Source organism: Parasteatoda tepidariorum, chromosome 11 (assembly GCF_982258835.1).
Source record: "Parasteatoda tepidariorum strain Cologne lab strain chromosome 11, Ptep-v5.0, whole genome shotgun sequence".
Lineage (NCBI taxonomy): Eukaryota > Metazoa > Arthropoda > Arachnida > Araneae > Theridiidae > Parasteatoda > Parasteatoda tepidariorum.
This window is the reverse complement of record NC_141765.1, coordinates 7,779,405-7,792,758: the sequence shown is the minus strand read 5'-3', so window position 1 is coordinate 7,792,758 and position 13,354 is coordinate 7,779,405. Positions and strand designations below refer to the sequence as shown.

General features: G+C 27.6%; 1 protein-coding gene and 1 long non-coding RNA gene across 2 annotated transcripts in view; one reads left to right on the top strand and one right to left on the bottom strand.

The window, feature by feature from the left end:
* LOC147801216 (uncharacterized) overlaps positions 1 to 4,637 on the bottom strand; it is a 62,556-nt gene extending 57,919 nt beyond the window's left edge. The window contains exon 1 of the long non-coding RNA XR_015430526.1: positions 4,601 to 4,637. This is a non-coding gene — a long non-coding RNA (uncharacterized LOC147801216). The remainder of the gene's footprint in view (positions 1 to 4,600) is intronic.
* Positions 1 to 13,354, top strand: part of LOC107453207 (gamma-aminobutyric acid receptor alpha-like) — a 204,747-nt gene that overhangs the window by 15,296 nt on the left and 176,097 nt on the right. The gene's annotated exons all lie outside the window — the stretch shown is intronic.

Here is a 13,354-nt window from a genome sequence, read left to right as displayed (position 1 = left end):
TAGCCAAAATTATGTTTTATTTATTTGTTTTTTTTTAGTAGAAATATCATTACCATACAGTATGGAAATTTTACCTGAATGTCTTTTTGTCAGTATATTAATCATTTATCAGGAGCCTCATGTAATATTATAGAGAATTGAAAGTAAAAAGTTTCTCCAACTATTTTTAGGAGAATCCGTTCACTGTTTGAATTTTCATTCCAAAATTATAGTAAAATAACCGGCAGCAGTCTGTCCATCCAATTAACCGTAAAGTTTATGGCAAAGAACATTTTTTATCTTTACGGTTTTTAAAACATTTACAACTAGCATGGTTTCAGAATCAGTGAAAAGAAATTTAATTGGACTTGGAGATAGTTTAGCAGCTTTATAGTGCTGCCATCTATGCGTAAATGCTTTAATATGGTATCGTGCTCTAATAGACCAGAGTTCAACTTTTCATTCTTGAAAGGAATAAAGGAAATTTAGTAGTATCGACTCTGGGACTCGAACCCCTATTCAAGTTGTCATGAGATTGACAGATTAGCCATTTCGGCTATAATATGTACCCAACTGCAACGAACTAAGTAGCTTCATTAGCTGGGGCGATAATATTGTGGTTGTTTAACCGCATTAGGTGAAATACGTTAATAAACGATTTTCTCACAGTTAGAGTTTTGAATACCATCCTACTTATGTTTATTTGACTGTTTTGTTTTAATATGGTAAAATAACAATTAAATAAATTGTTATTTAACTATTTTACCTGAGAAATTTATCTGGCTGAGATAAAGTAAACATAATTCTCTAAATTATTTTACGACTCTTAGGAGGGCATAGGGGTTCATCTTTTCCCAACTCCACAGGGAGATTACTTTAAAATGAAATCGGAAACACAAATACACGATCGGAGAAAGTGCTAATTAATCAGATACCTCTTAACACGATGAATCGAATCAAACTTCGATCGAAGACTCTACCCACTACACTATTCTGTTAGGCAGGCACACACAATTGGAATAAACAACAATACAAACAGAAAAAAGTATCTTAAAAATGTGAACAAGAGAATCCTAGTATTTTTATAAATCTGATACTCGCTTATACGTGTTGGGACAAAAAATTACGAAATTTAACAGAGAATATTGCTTTTTTTTTTTTTTTTTCTATATAAAATTTCTTCTATAAAATCCTGTTCAGTATGGATGAATCAATTATATGGAGTAGAATCATAACACATGTAGTGTACTTATTTTATTACTTATTTCGAACAACATCTAAGTACGAAAAGTTTAAAAATTAACGAGAAAATATTAAGAATCATTACATATAGAAGAAAATAAAGGGTGGAATTAAAGGGAATACTTGGAATGTTCGACTCGAATTTGAGAAAAAAATGTAATCTCTTTATTTTACATTTAAAATTCAATTCCATATCGATATATTTTGCAAGATCCTATAACTGTGGTCATTAAAGATCAAATTGGGACATTTAAAACATTAAACATTGCTAAAATGAAGTTTATAATCAATAATTAAAAATGCTACTCTGTAAAAAAATAGTGTATCTTAACACCAAAGATAATTTCTAAGTGTTTGGAGTAGTGGAACACCAGAACTGTTCTATTTCTCTACTTGTGAAGTAAACAAGTTGTCATTTTTGGTGTTCAATAACAATACATTTTGTAAGAATTATAAAATGTGATACACGTAAGTTAGTTGTTTTCACGATACAATTTCAAGAAAAAATAGTTAGTTTCAGATACTTACATACACTAATTCTTAGCATGAAATGAGTTTGTTTGTTAATCAAACGCAGGCTTGGCATGAAAAGGATATTAAGATGAAATGTATATTTTCTTCCAAATTAAATACCGGATTAAGCATTAATCCGATAACTTTAAAGGCCACAGTTAAATATTTGTCCCAATAATTAATAAAGTTTACACCTAACTCATATGCATTTACTGATCGATTCACGAATTATTTTCGCCAATTTTGGCTCTTGTTTGGAAACCTTCAGACAATAGCGGTAGATAGTTTATAATATAGAAGAGAAAAAAATTGAAAACTGGTTTTCTGTTCACATGCTGCAGAAATAGAATCCTCAGAATCATCCCCAAAAATAGAAGTAAACTCTTATAAAAAAAGGCATGCATGTTTTTATTTGTATAATTAACGTAATTTATTCTCTTAAAAGAAGATTTACGTATATAGGTCAATTGTATAATACATTTTTATAATACTATATATCCATTCACTTCGGTGTTTTTAAGCTTACTTTTAATTTACATTAAAATTCTCTCTGCGTTGTGTATGTTTGATTAAAAACTTTATTTTGAGAAAGATTGTACAAATGATTATTACTTTAGATTATCTTGCAAAAATACTTTTACTAACTCTTATATTTATCATATCTTACTGCAATTAAAAGTAAGTGTTTTGGTGCTTCTAAATAACAAAAAGAGTAGCAGATACTTCACACCAAGAAGTGAAAAAGAAATATTCTTAGTTTAGTGAAACATATGGATCCAAGAATTGTGTATGGTGTTTGCTAAACCACTACGGTATAAAGTAGTTGCTAGTGTTGAAATGCACTGAAATTTTTACTGTGTCAAAACATGCATGCATTTTGTATAACTGACCATTTGGATGAAAACAAGCGATTAACAGTTTACAAAACAACAACAAACTCTTGCCATTTTATATTTGATTGTAAGAAATCTACTTATGACATCCGAAATACTACCAATATTTGTGTTCTCGGAAGCAAAAATAATTCACGAATGTTGTAAAGATGCGTGTAAGCCATTTAGATAGAACTAGGTCACCACGAATGAGCGAAATCAAAAGAATGTCGCCGATGAAAGTCAACAATAACATAATCGCTTAGGTGTATGCTCGAAATATTTGATATTAATTTGCTCGTTCATATTATTACATTTATTCGATATATTTGCTGAAGATAGATTAGGAGAAATATCAGTGTTCAATGTAGTGGCATTTGACTTTTAAAAACATTGATGTGGGGCATACCGGGAAAATGTATACCAGGCAGAATTCGATCTAGTGTATATTTCGGACATTTACCAAAGCGACTGTCAACATTTACCGGTGGAAGTCTACAACCACTAATTTCGTTCATTCACAGTTACAAGTGCATTCTTTAAAGAGTATAAGAATGTTAACTATAAAAGGAAGTTTCATTTAACACAATTCTTTGGGTTGCTCAACACCAAATTGGGAATGATATTGCACAACAGTGTAGTAAATCAAAATTCAAAGCCAATTATGATTTTTTTTTAAATAAAGAGAATTATGTAAACAATTGTGTTTAACATTATTATTAGTAATTTATTTTCAAATATTCTTTGAAAAAATATTTAATTTAATATGTATTTCTTTTATTTTTACTTGTTTTTAAAAATTTAATTCATTAACTTAGCCGAATGATTCATTGCATTTAAACTTGAAATATTTATATCAACTTTTTTTGGCAACACAGTTTAGAAATGCTCATCTAAAGAAAGGAATTTGGAAATAAGGAATGAAACTTTTATTGAACTTCGTCATAATTTTGGCATAGATTAAAATATGCACACATATTATTCAAATTATAAATACTTGCGGAGGAATATATAAATCGAAGTTAATATTTTCTAAAGTTAGCATGTTTGCTAAAGTTGATTAAAATCCAATAAATGAAGTTTCCAGTTTGTTCAGATTGCTACGCTGATTTCGATTGAGAATGCGTTGCACAAAATAGCATACCAACCAAAACTTTATCATTAAAAATAATGTTATTATACTTTTTTTTAAATGAAATATTTAAATAACAGATAATTGATTTTAAAATAAAAATTATTGTCATTATACTAAATAATGGAACTGAATCATTATATTGAATAATGGAACGGAATGAAATATGCCGCAAAATAGTTTGCTAACCAAAACTTTAACAATCAAAATTACGATTTTTTTTTAAAAAATTGAAATAATAAAAAAATGTAATATTATTATAATATTATATTATAATATTATTATATTATACTATTATATTTATGGAAATTTAATTTATTTTTAAGAAGAATTAAAATAATAGATCAATTGATTTTAAAATAAAAATTATTATCATTAGATTCAATGATAGAACTGAATCATTACACATTGAATAATGAAATGGAATAAAATATGCCACAAAATAATAATCAAACCATTTATATATATATATATATATATATATATATATATATATATATATATATATATATATATATATATATATATATATATATATATATATATATATATATATATATATATATATATATATATATATATATATATATATATATATATATATATATATATATATATATATATACACAAATTAACATGAAAAACATGAATAAAATAAAAACTAAATTGTAAAGAAATAAGAATGGTAAAGGCAAATAGTCGTTTTCAAGACACATCTATTTGCTATAAATGCGATATTTCTGAATAAAGAATAATTATCCTAAGATAAAAATTATTCCTTATATGTGTCGATATCGCAAAAAACCATATGTGGTAAAAAATCATGAAATAAAAGAAAAATGTAAAAGGAAATCAAACTTACCGGCGTGAATTAAAACGCGGTTTAGGTTTAAAAGTACAATAATAAAACAGTTAACAAAAATCGCGGAGATGTAAAATATTGGAAGTTGTGCTTATAGCTTGAATCGAATAAAATAAAATTTAAAAAATATATGTTTGATCGAAGAAGAAGAATAAAATTTTTTAGGTAAAATGTTAGTGCTGCCATCTATGAGAAACGATTAGTAAAAATGTAATAAAATTGAAAAAATAATAAAAAAATTGTTTAACGGATTGATTAAATTAGCAGAAAAAAATCATTAATAGGGAAATAATTTAAAAAGTCAGTCTGTCAGGATAGAAAGCCGTTTATAGACTTATCCTTCATTCATAAATTCTTACATAATTTTACCGAATACACATATCCATCTTTCATAGGGTGACTTATTTAAAAATCAGAGCCTGCATACAGGAATAGAAAACCGTTTTATTCTATAGCAACAAATTATAGGTTTTATTCTTCATTCATACAACCTTACATAATTTTAAAGTATACACGTATCATCTGCATTCATTTGGGGTGGTTCTTTACGAACCAGAGCCCATTCCACTTATACAAAAGTAATAAATAAATAAATAAGTAAATAAATAAATAAATAAACTGTTTATTATACTGGACAATTAAAATTAAATTAATTTTAAGAGGCTACAAAAATTAAATAGTAACTAAAAAATATTTAACTAATCCAGTATAAAAGGTCATACATCCAAATTTTGAACATCGATTATCTTGCATTTTTGATTTTCATATTTTCACTTAAATTTTGTAATTTTTTGTTATCTCGAAAAACAGTTTTATCTGTATGAAATCTTATGCCTTACTAAACATTTATCTCTTGAGAAAAATTTGAGAAACTATGGGTTCTAGATTAAAAATATTTCTTTTTTCTTCAGAAAAGCGTTTTTAAAAGTATGAAGGAAAATGATGCTTGTTAGCAAATAACTTAGTTGTGTGAAAAAAATAATAAAAAAATACCTGGAAAAACAATGAAAATTTTACACTGAATGATTCCGAAAATGATTAAAAATGAATTTTATCCTCATATGAACTGTAAAAACATATTTTCTGCTTTTTTTTCATTTTTCTAAAGATCTCTAAGCAAATATAAAATAAAAATACCCCAGTATGTCTTTTTAATATAGTATTGTATTTTTTGTACTTACAATAATGTAGATCAAATACTACAGTTAATTTTCGTTCTAAAATGGCATATAATGCACTTAGAGTTAAGCTTCGTCTTTCTCTCCATTAGGGCCTTGAAAGCTTCACTTTTCAGTAAAACTAAATTATTTAACTTATTAAGAGACAAAAATCCATAAGTTTTGCATGTATTTAATGGATTTGGCTGAAAAAATATCTACATTAGAAAAATTTTTATCAGGTCAGAAATCTTTTCCTATATCCCTGGCCAAATTATTAGACGAACTATAAGATTCTTTGTACAATCTTAATTATCAGGTGAAACTGTACAGCTTTATGTGACTGAAGCCGGTTTGCACTTGCTTACGTTAGTGCATAAATTTTTTAAATTAGACGATAGATAATATAAATTTGATGATAGGATAAATCAGACGATATGTTATATAAATATAGAATATTTATTATATCAAGTGTTATATTAGTATATTATAATAATTAGATCAAATTATTAGACTCACTGTAGTTTTTTAATAATTACATGATTTGCACGAGTTTATATGCAATACTTTTATATTTAAACATACATGTAATGGGTTTTTATTCAGGGGATTTCTTATATACATATATACTTCCTATTTGCATTTATTTTTAACATATTGCATTACAATGTTAACCAATTGATACAGGAGAGTAAACAAATGCAAACCAGTAAAAGCAATACAGCTGTGTAGTATCACGTGATAATTTACAAAATATCTTATAGTGCGTCTAATAATATGACTAGAGACTGTACATCTATTAATAAAGAACGAGTTTTAGAATGATAATAGAGTTTTAAAACTTTTTAAGAAAAATGATTATTTTATGTAAAAAATACCTATTTACTTTTAAACATATTTTAAAAATATTTTATTCACTTCTATTATAGGAATTATAATGATATTAATACATAATGTATTGTTAATCGGCAACACTATATTTTACGGTCAATTTGATGGATTTAGGGATTTATCTTGCTTAAACAATGATGTTTAAAAAACATTTATATAGTTTAAAAAATTCAAGCCGTAAATAAAAATATTATATTTAAACGAATTTATTTTATCTTTCTTTACGATTCGTTTTGCAAAAAAAAAGTATTTAAATGAAGCGTTAAATAATAAATTTTAAGGCATAATTATAACAGAATTTTTTTTTACCTATAAGAAATTAAGTTATCTTTTCTAAAGTAATTTTTTTGGAAATAACTTATTTAAATACAAAGCGTTCTTAAATGTTATCTGTTTAAAAAGAATTTATTAACAAAACAAATATAGGAAACTGATTCTGACTATTAAGCTGATAGTTTAATTATTGTAATTTATTGTGATATAAAAATCTTCATTATTTTAAATCATGAAGGGAGAAGAATGGTCATTCTTTTTTTTTTAAACTTGAAAAAAACTTTTAGGAGTTGAAGAATAAACCTTCAATAAGCGTAATATAAGTATATTTTAACCAGACTTTGAAGAAATAAGAGGTATTAGAAAATGCAACAGACAGTAGATGAAAAAAAATCTTTATTTGTGCTTAAGTTTTTGGCCTTTCTTGTATATTAGGGTGGGGTTTAAAAGTTGAAATATCTTACACCTTTTAGTGGTTGTGTGGAAACGTGCTCAACTATCACAATTAGTTCGCATGTAAAATTTTGAACTATTAATTATTGAGTCGTGGTGGCTCAGGGGATAGAGCGTTCATTTTCCAATGAGGTGAACCTGGTTCGAATCCCATTGATAGCTGGTCGATACAGATTCCGCATCCGGTATTCACTGACCACAGTGCTGATGTAAAATATCCTCACTTGCAGACGGCTCATGGGTTAGAGTCCCCCTGCCGTCAGGCAAACCATGAGAGTTTTTTGAGGTTTTCCTCTCCATGTAACTCAAATGCGTGTTAGCTCCTTCAAAAAGTCCTCCACGAAGGCAAATTTCTCCCATTACTTGATCCAGGAGTTCCCTTGTCTTCTGGATTGCATTCAAAGTTATAAGGCTACTGATTTGAACATTCGAAGTCGTAAACGCAAAATTGGGTCGGCTTTTCAACGACGGTAATAAAACACTCTTAATTATTGAGGCATGCTGGCTCAGGGGATACAGCGTTCGCCTTCCAATGAGGTAACCCGGGTCCGATTACTACTGATGGCTGGTCGATACAAATTCCGCACTTAACTCGTACCGATCTCAGTGCTGACGTAAAATATCCTCAGTGATAGACTGGGGATCAAAAAGTCCTCCACGAAGGCAAATTACTCCCAATACTTGATCCAGAAGTTCCCTTGTCTTTCGTATTGGGTTCAAAATTACATGGTTACGGAATTGAACATAAGTAGTCGTATTAGGACGACTGTTTAGCGACGGTTATAATATTAAATAAAACTCTTAATTATTTGAACTTATTACCTAAATGGAAACTGAAAATTTTATTTTTGAAAATGCTAAAATTTTAGAAGTTTATAAAGGTAATAAATTTTATTTAGCGTTTTAGGACAGCGGTTAAAAGTCAACTTCTTTGTACAAAATTGTTAATTGATAACATAATATATACTGCTGCGTTAATAGCATTGAAGCTTTGATTAGTCCACTGAGATGACAGATGACAAGTAATGTTCCTAAAATTTTACAATTTAAATTATTATATAATAAGTATAATCGTTTAAATAAGTATAATCCTTTTAATTAGTATAATAATTTAACTAAGCATTTTCTTTAAAAAATGGTGAGTGTAACCGTAAGCCGATCAACAAAGTCTATGTATATTATTAGCATATTTGTCAAAATATTTCAACGTTTGTCCAAATAAAGCAGTAGAAGAATTTTAATGATGGTCACAACAATGCCTCTAAAAGATTTTACACACTATTTTGAGCCACACTAATTTATATGTTTCCTCAATTTTTCTTTAAATGTAAAAGCGCGCGTTATTAGAAATAAGAAATTTTTTTTTGAAAAAAGCTCATGAAGGCACAGAAAGAGACAATTATTGATAAAAGAAATAAATTTTTTTTTGATGTATAAGCTATAAATAATCTTTTTAAGACCCCCAGGCATTAGATATAGTACAGTCCGCAAAAAAAAAAAAAAAAAAAAAAAAAAAAAAATTAATCACCCTGAATAACTTTCGTTCTAATGATCGGATTTTCACGAACTAAAAGTCAATCTTAATGGTTCCTGGGGGTGACCTCAAATACGTTAACTAATTAGTGCTAACTATTAATTAAGTTACGAAATCAGACACAAAAACGTACTTTCTCTGAATAAACATATAATTTTTTTACATATTTGGAATCTAGTCACTTGACCCAATATACCACCCAATTTTAAAAAAAATTGGGTGGTATATTGGGTCGCAATAAGGGTTTATATATTTGGCGATAGTCCAGAAAACCACCAACAAAAGTCGCCTGCGCAAATGAATATTTTAAGATAACCCATTGACTAATTCAAAAGAGGAATGCTTAATTTTGCTAGGTTGCTAGGCAACCAAGTTACTAGTAAAAAAATTGAAATTATGTTCTGTGATTACTCAGAGAGGTTTAATTTATTGTTAATAGAATATATCTCGGCAATAAAAAAATTTTTAGGGGATTTTTGTCCAAAAAGCAAAAAAAAGAAAAATTATTTTAATCTTCTTTGAAAAGTAAATTTGAATCGATTTATAAACTATTTATGATAGTTTTTAGAATTTTAATGCATGAACTTTTCATCTGATATTATTTAGATTATGCTGTTTTTACTATATTTATTCGAGGATTTCATACTAAAATCAAATGAACATAACTTATTATAGCTATATACAATATTTTAGGGACAATCATTTTTACAGCTTTAATCGAGTGTTCCAGGCAAGAAAGTTTGAAGGAAAGAAAAGTGCTTGAAAAATAAAATGCAGATTGTATAGTAATTCTAATGCACATTCACAAGGTTTTCTGTAATTTACGATATTTCTTTTTTCTATAACTCAAGGAATTGCTGAGTATTTAGTGGCATTTTAAAAACATTGAAATATGTTATGTTTAAGAATAAGATATTGAAATAATATGTTGCATATCGTAGGATTCATTGTTTAAAAAATCGCTTCATTCTGCTAGATATTTAGGTTACATGGTTTTCTTTGGATAAAGATGATTAGCAAATAGCATCCTCATGTTTCTATAGATTCTGAAACTTACGTTCGCAAATTCACCATAAAATGTCTCACAGCATGTTCTTCAATTACGATAAGCTACATTTACCACCAAATACTGCTACTATGATTATTTTGGGTAAGCAGAGCTCGTAAGATCCTTAAGATACCGAAATCTGGGCAGAAAAACTTAAAAGATAAAATATTTAATTTCATTAACTCAAAATATCTGGTCTCAAAATTTTAATTTTGAAGTTAAATCTAACTTTTACAATAATGATGCTCTTGCGCTTTCAAAGACCACATGAATCCTGTTAAAATATTAAAATGCATATGTTTATTTTAACGAGTGTAAAATCCTTATCAAAATAATGATGAAGACCCAAACAGTATAATTGACGATAAAAGCTCAATTGGCTTCAAAACGTATGAAGAGGGAAGTAAAAGTCGACATGTTTCGAGTGTTCAAATATAATCGCCCATTCTCAAGACTTTTCAGGCTTCAATTGTTTGTGACTTTTATTATTGGACGCTCTAAACATGTCTATTTTTATTATCATCTATTATTTTTTTAAATCAATGAAGTTTTTATATTTTCGATTCAGTTTCTTGGGATAATCCATTTAGTTACACAGCATATAAATTATTTCACTCGATATTAAAATAAGTTTTACATAAGCTATGGGCACAGGTTCTTAGATTGAAAAAAATAATAATTCACTACTTTGTAACAAAATCAATGCAGTGAATTTTTTTTTTTGCTTCAAGTCTTAACATTTTAATTTAAGGACATAAAAAAATTCCGTTTACAATTGCAATTTCAAAAGTCTAATGTGAAAATAGAATGTCCCCTAGCACCAGGAATCGAAATTAAATAGTTACAAGGAACTACTATTTCAAACAAGTTAGCTTTACCGTCCTACTCGAATTTGTTTGAATAGGTATTTTTAATATATCGATTCCGAAGTTTATTCTACATATATTTTAGGCTATGCTTTCAGAGTATTTCGATCCAGTTTATTTTTACACCCTTATTTGCTCAAAATTATTAAATAATATGCTTAAAATAAATTATTCAAGCTACATGATTTAATGCATTTATAGTATAATAATAAACGGGGCTTCCATCGCAAATCCTTAACCTTAATACCGCTATCATTAAATAAATGGAATAAGCTTAGATAAATAATAAAAGTTGATTTTTTCCTCTTTTAATTTTCAAGGAATAATATGATTCGATCAAACAGATTCCATTCTGGAAATAGCGAAATTATTGAGTAGGCCCTTTGGAGCAATATCATTCTTATTCTCTTTTGACGAAATATAGGAAAAATTAGTTTTCACAGCTTCTGTAAAGAGTATGTTAGCCTTCTTGCCACGTTTTTTCTTTAACTTTTTTTATTAAAATAAATTCGGAAATTGTGTATTTTTATAGCATTTTTTAAAAATCAGATGACTCTAAAATTGGCACGGCTTCGGAATCTTCTTACAAATTTCAATTTTTAGCATTTCTTGCTTTACAAAATAAGGCATTTTCCTGATAACAAATTATACTACTATAATATATTGGGAATCGTGCTAAAGTAAAAAATTAAACAAAATAGTTTAGTATATCATCAGGAAAACAATCTTATTGGTATCATAAAGAAAGAGTAAAAGATATAATGAAATAATTAGTGAATTACACGTGGTCAGATAATTAAAAATTTAATTTCACAACTAAGATGTTCGGACGAAGATACTGAGATAGTTTAAGACGCTTAAAAATTTGGCTACGTATTCGATAGCATTTTATGTTAGGTATCTTTATATTCTTTGTAGTGACTTATAAGACATCAACACTATTTCAGATAATCTATGTTAAAGTCATAAGATATAAAAAAAAAATCAAAAAAAAAAAAGACCGTCAATAATTTAGATTCTTTTTTTAAAAAAAAAAACAGTATGCTTATTAAATAACCAGTTGTTTTGTATTAAATAATTTTAAACAACGGAATGTTTTTAATTTCTTAACAAGGTTTTATTCTTAGCTAATAGACAATAATTCTTTTAAAAAAAAAACTTGACTATAATTTAAAAAGGAACTTTACTTTAAAGAAAACCTAAATTAAAGTACTAAGAAATTTATTAGTATAATAACGAAGAAGTAATAAACGTAAAAAGGTAAAGAATAAGATTTTTAAAAATATTAAAATTTAATTAAATAGTTGGTAAAATAGTTCTGCGAAACACTTGCGAAAAATTTCCTGAAATTTCTTCTAAGATAAAGACGATATAGGGTAAAGCAACCAGTGAAGGAATATTTCATAGATAATTTTTAAAAATAAGATTTTAAACGTTTTAATTCAGATTGATTGGTAACAGTAGCTTACTACCTAACAATAGGAAGTCATCTAACAATGCATTGAGTTACCTGGTCTTAGAGTCTTCTCTGGAAAAAGTTTTGAATTTGTTAGTATTTGTTCAACGCCTTGTTTCTTTGGCAAAATTATAAGGTCAGTGTTTGTAGTTATTCGTTTAAAGTACAATTAATTGCATATAATAATGCTTCTGTCTTCTCTTTGTAAAAAAGAGAAGAATTCAAAATATGCAATGCGAAGATAATTTCAAAAGGCAGAACTTCCCTTAGAGAATAATATTCGAAATACTGATTTTAAGAACTTTAGAAGAATCTTTAGGAGGGAAGTAGTCCTGGCATCCTTTTAGAAAGTGATTGCATTTAAAATGCGAACGAAGCAAGAGTTGAATACTGCCCTTAAGCGGGAAAAATCTTTGGCCCTAAAAATTATAAAGATTTATATTTTAAAGTACCTGGGAAAGAAAAAAGTACCTCCATTGGTAGTTTTTCCTTACTGAAGAATTCTTTGCGATATTACAGAATCAGTCCCTGCTATATATTTCATTGGAAAAAGCGATTCATGAAATGAAACGATTCCGGAGCAACATTTTACAAATATATTGCAAATGATTCTACCCATTGTTAATTAATAATGCTATCAAATTCCTTATTTTGCTTGTTCTGGATAGGTATAAATCTCATATCAATTTGAAACTGAGCAAGTTTTGTTCATCAAAAAAAATTTCGGGTTTAGTTTTCTACCTAATTCTCCCGTTAGATCCTGAAAACAAAAGAATTGTAAAAAAATATGTCAAGAAAATTTTACATCCATTTTTAAATAAGATTTTGAGGCATCAACTGATGAAGTTAAAATGCTTTTATGAAATGCGATATTTTTCCATTCGGTGTATAAAACGTTGACTTTAACAAATGCATGCAAAACAGACACCAAGAGTTAATGAGCAAGACAGCCTATCAACAAAACACATGCTTCGAGAGTAACGATGCACTATTTCTTCAGAAGCTTGAGAAGGAAATCTCACAAGTTATGTTGCAAATTTTGAAAGGAACATTGACAGAAAAGTTTAATCTCCCAA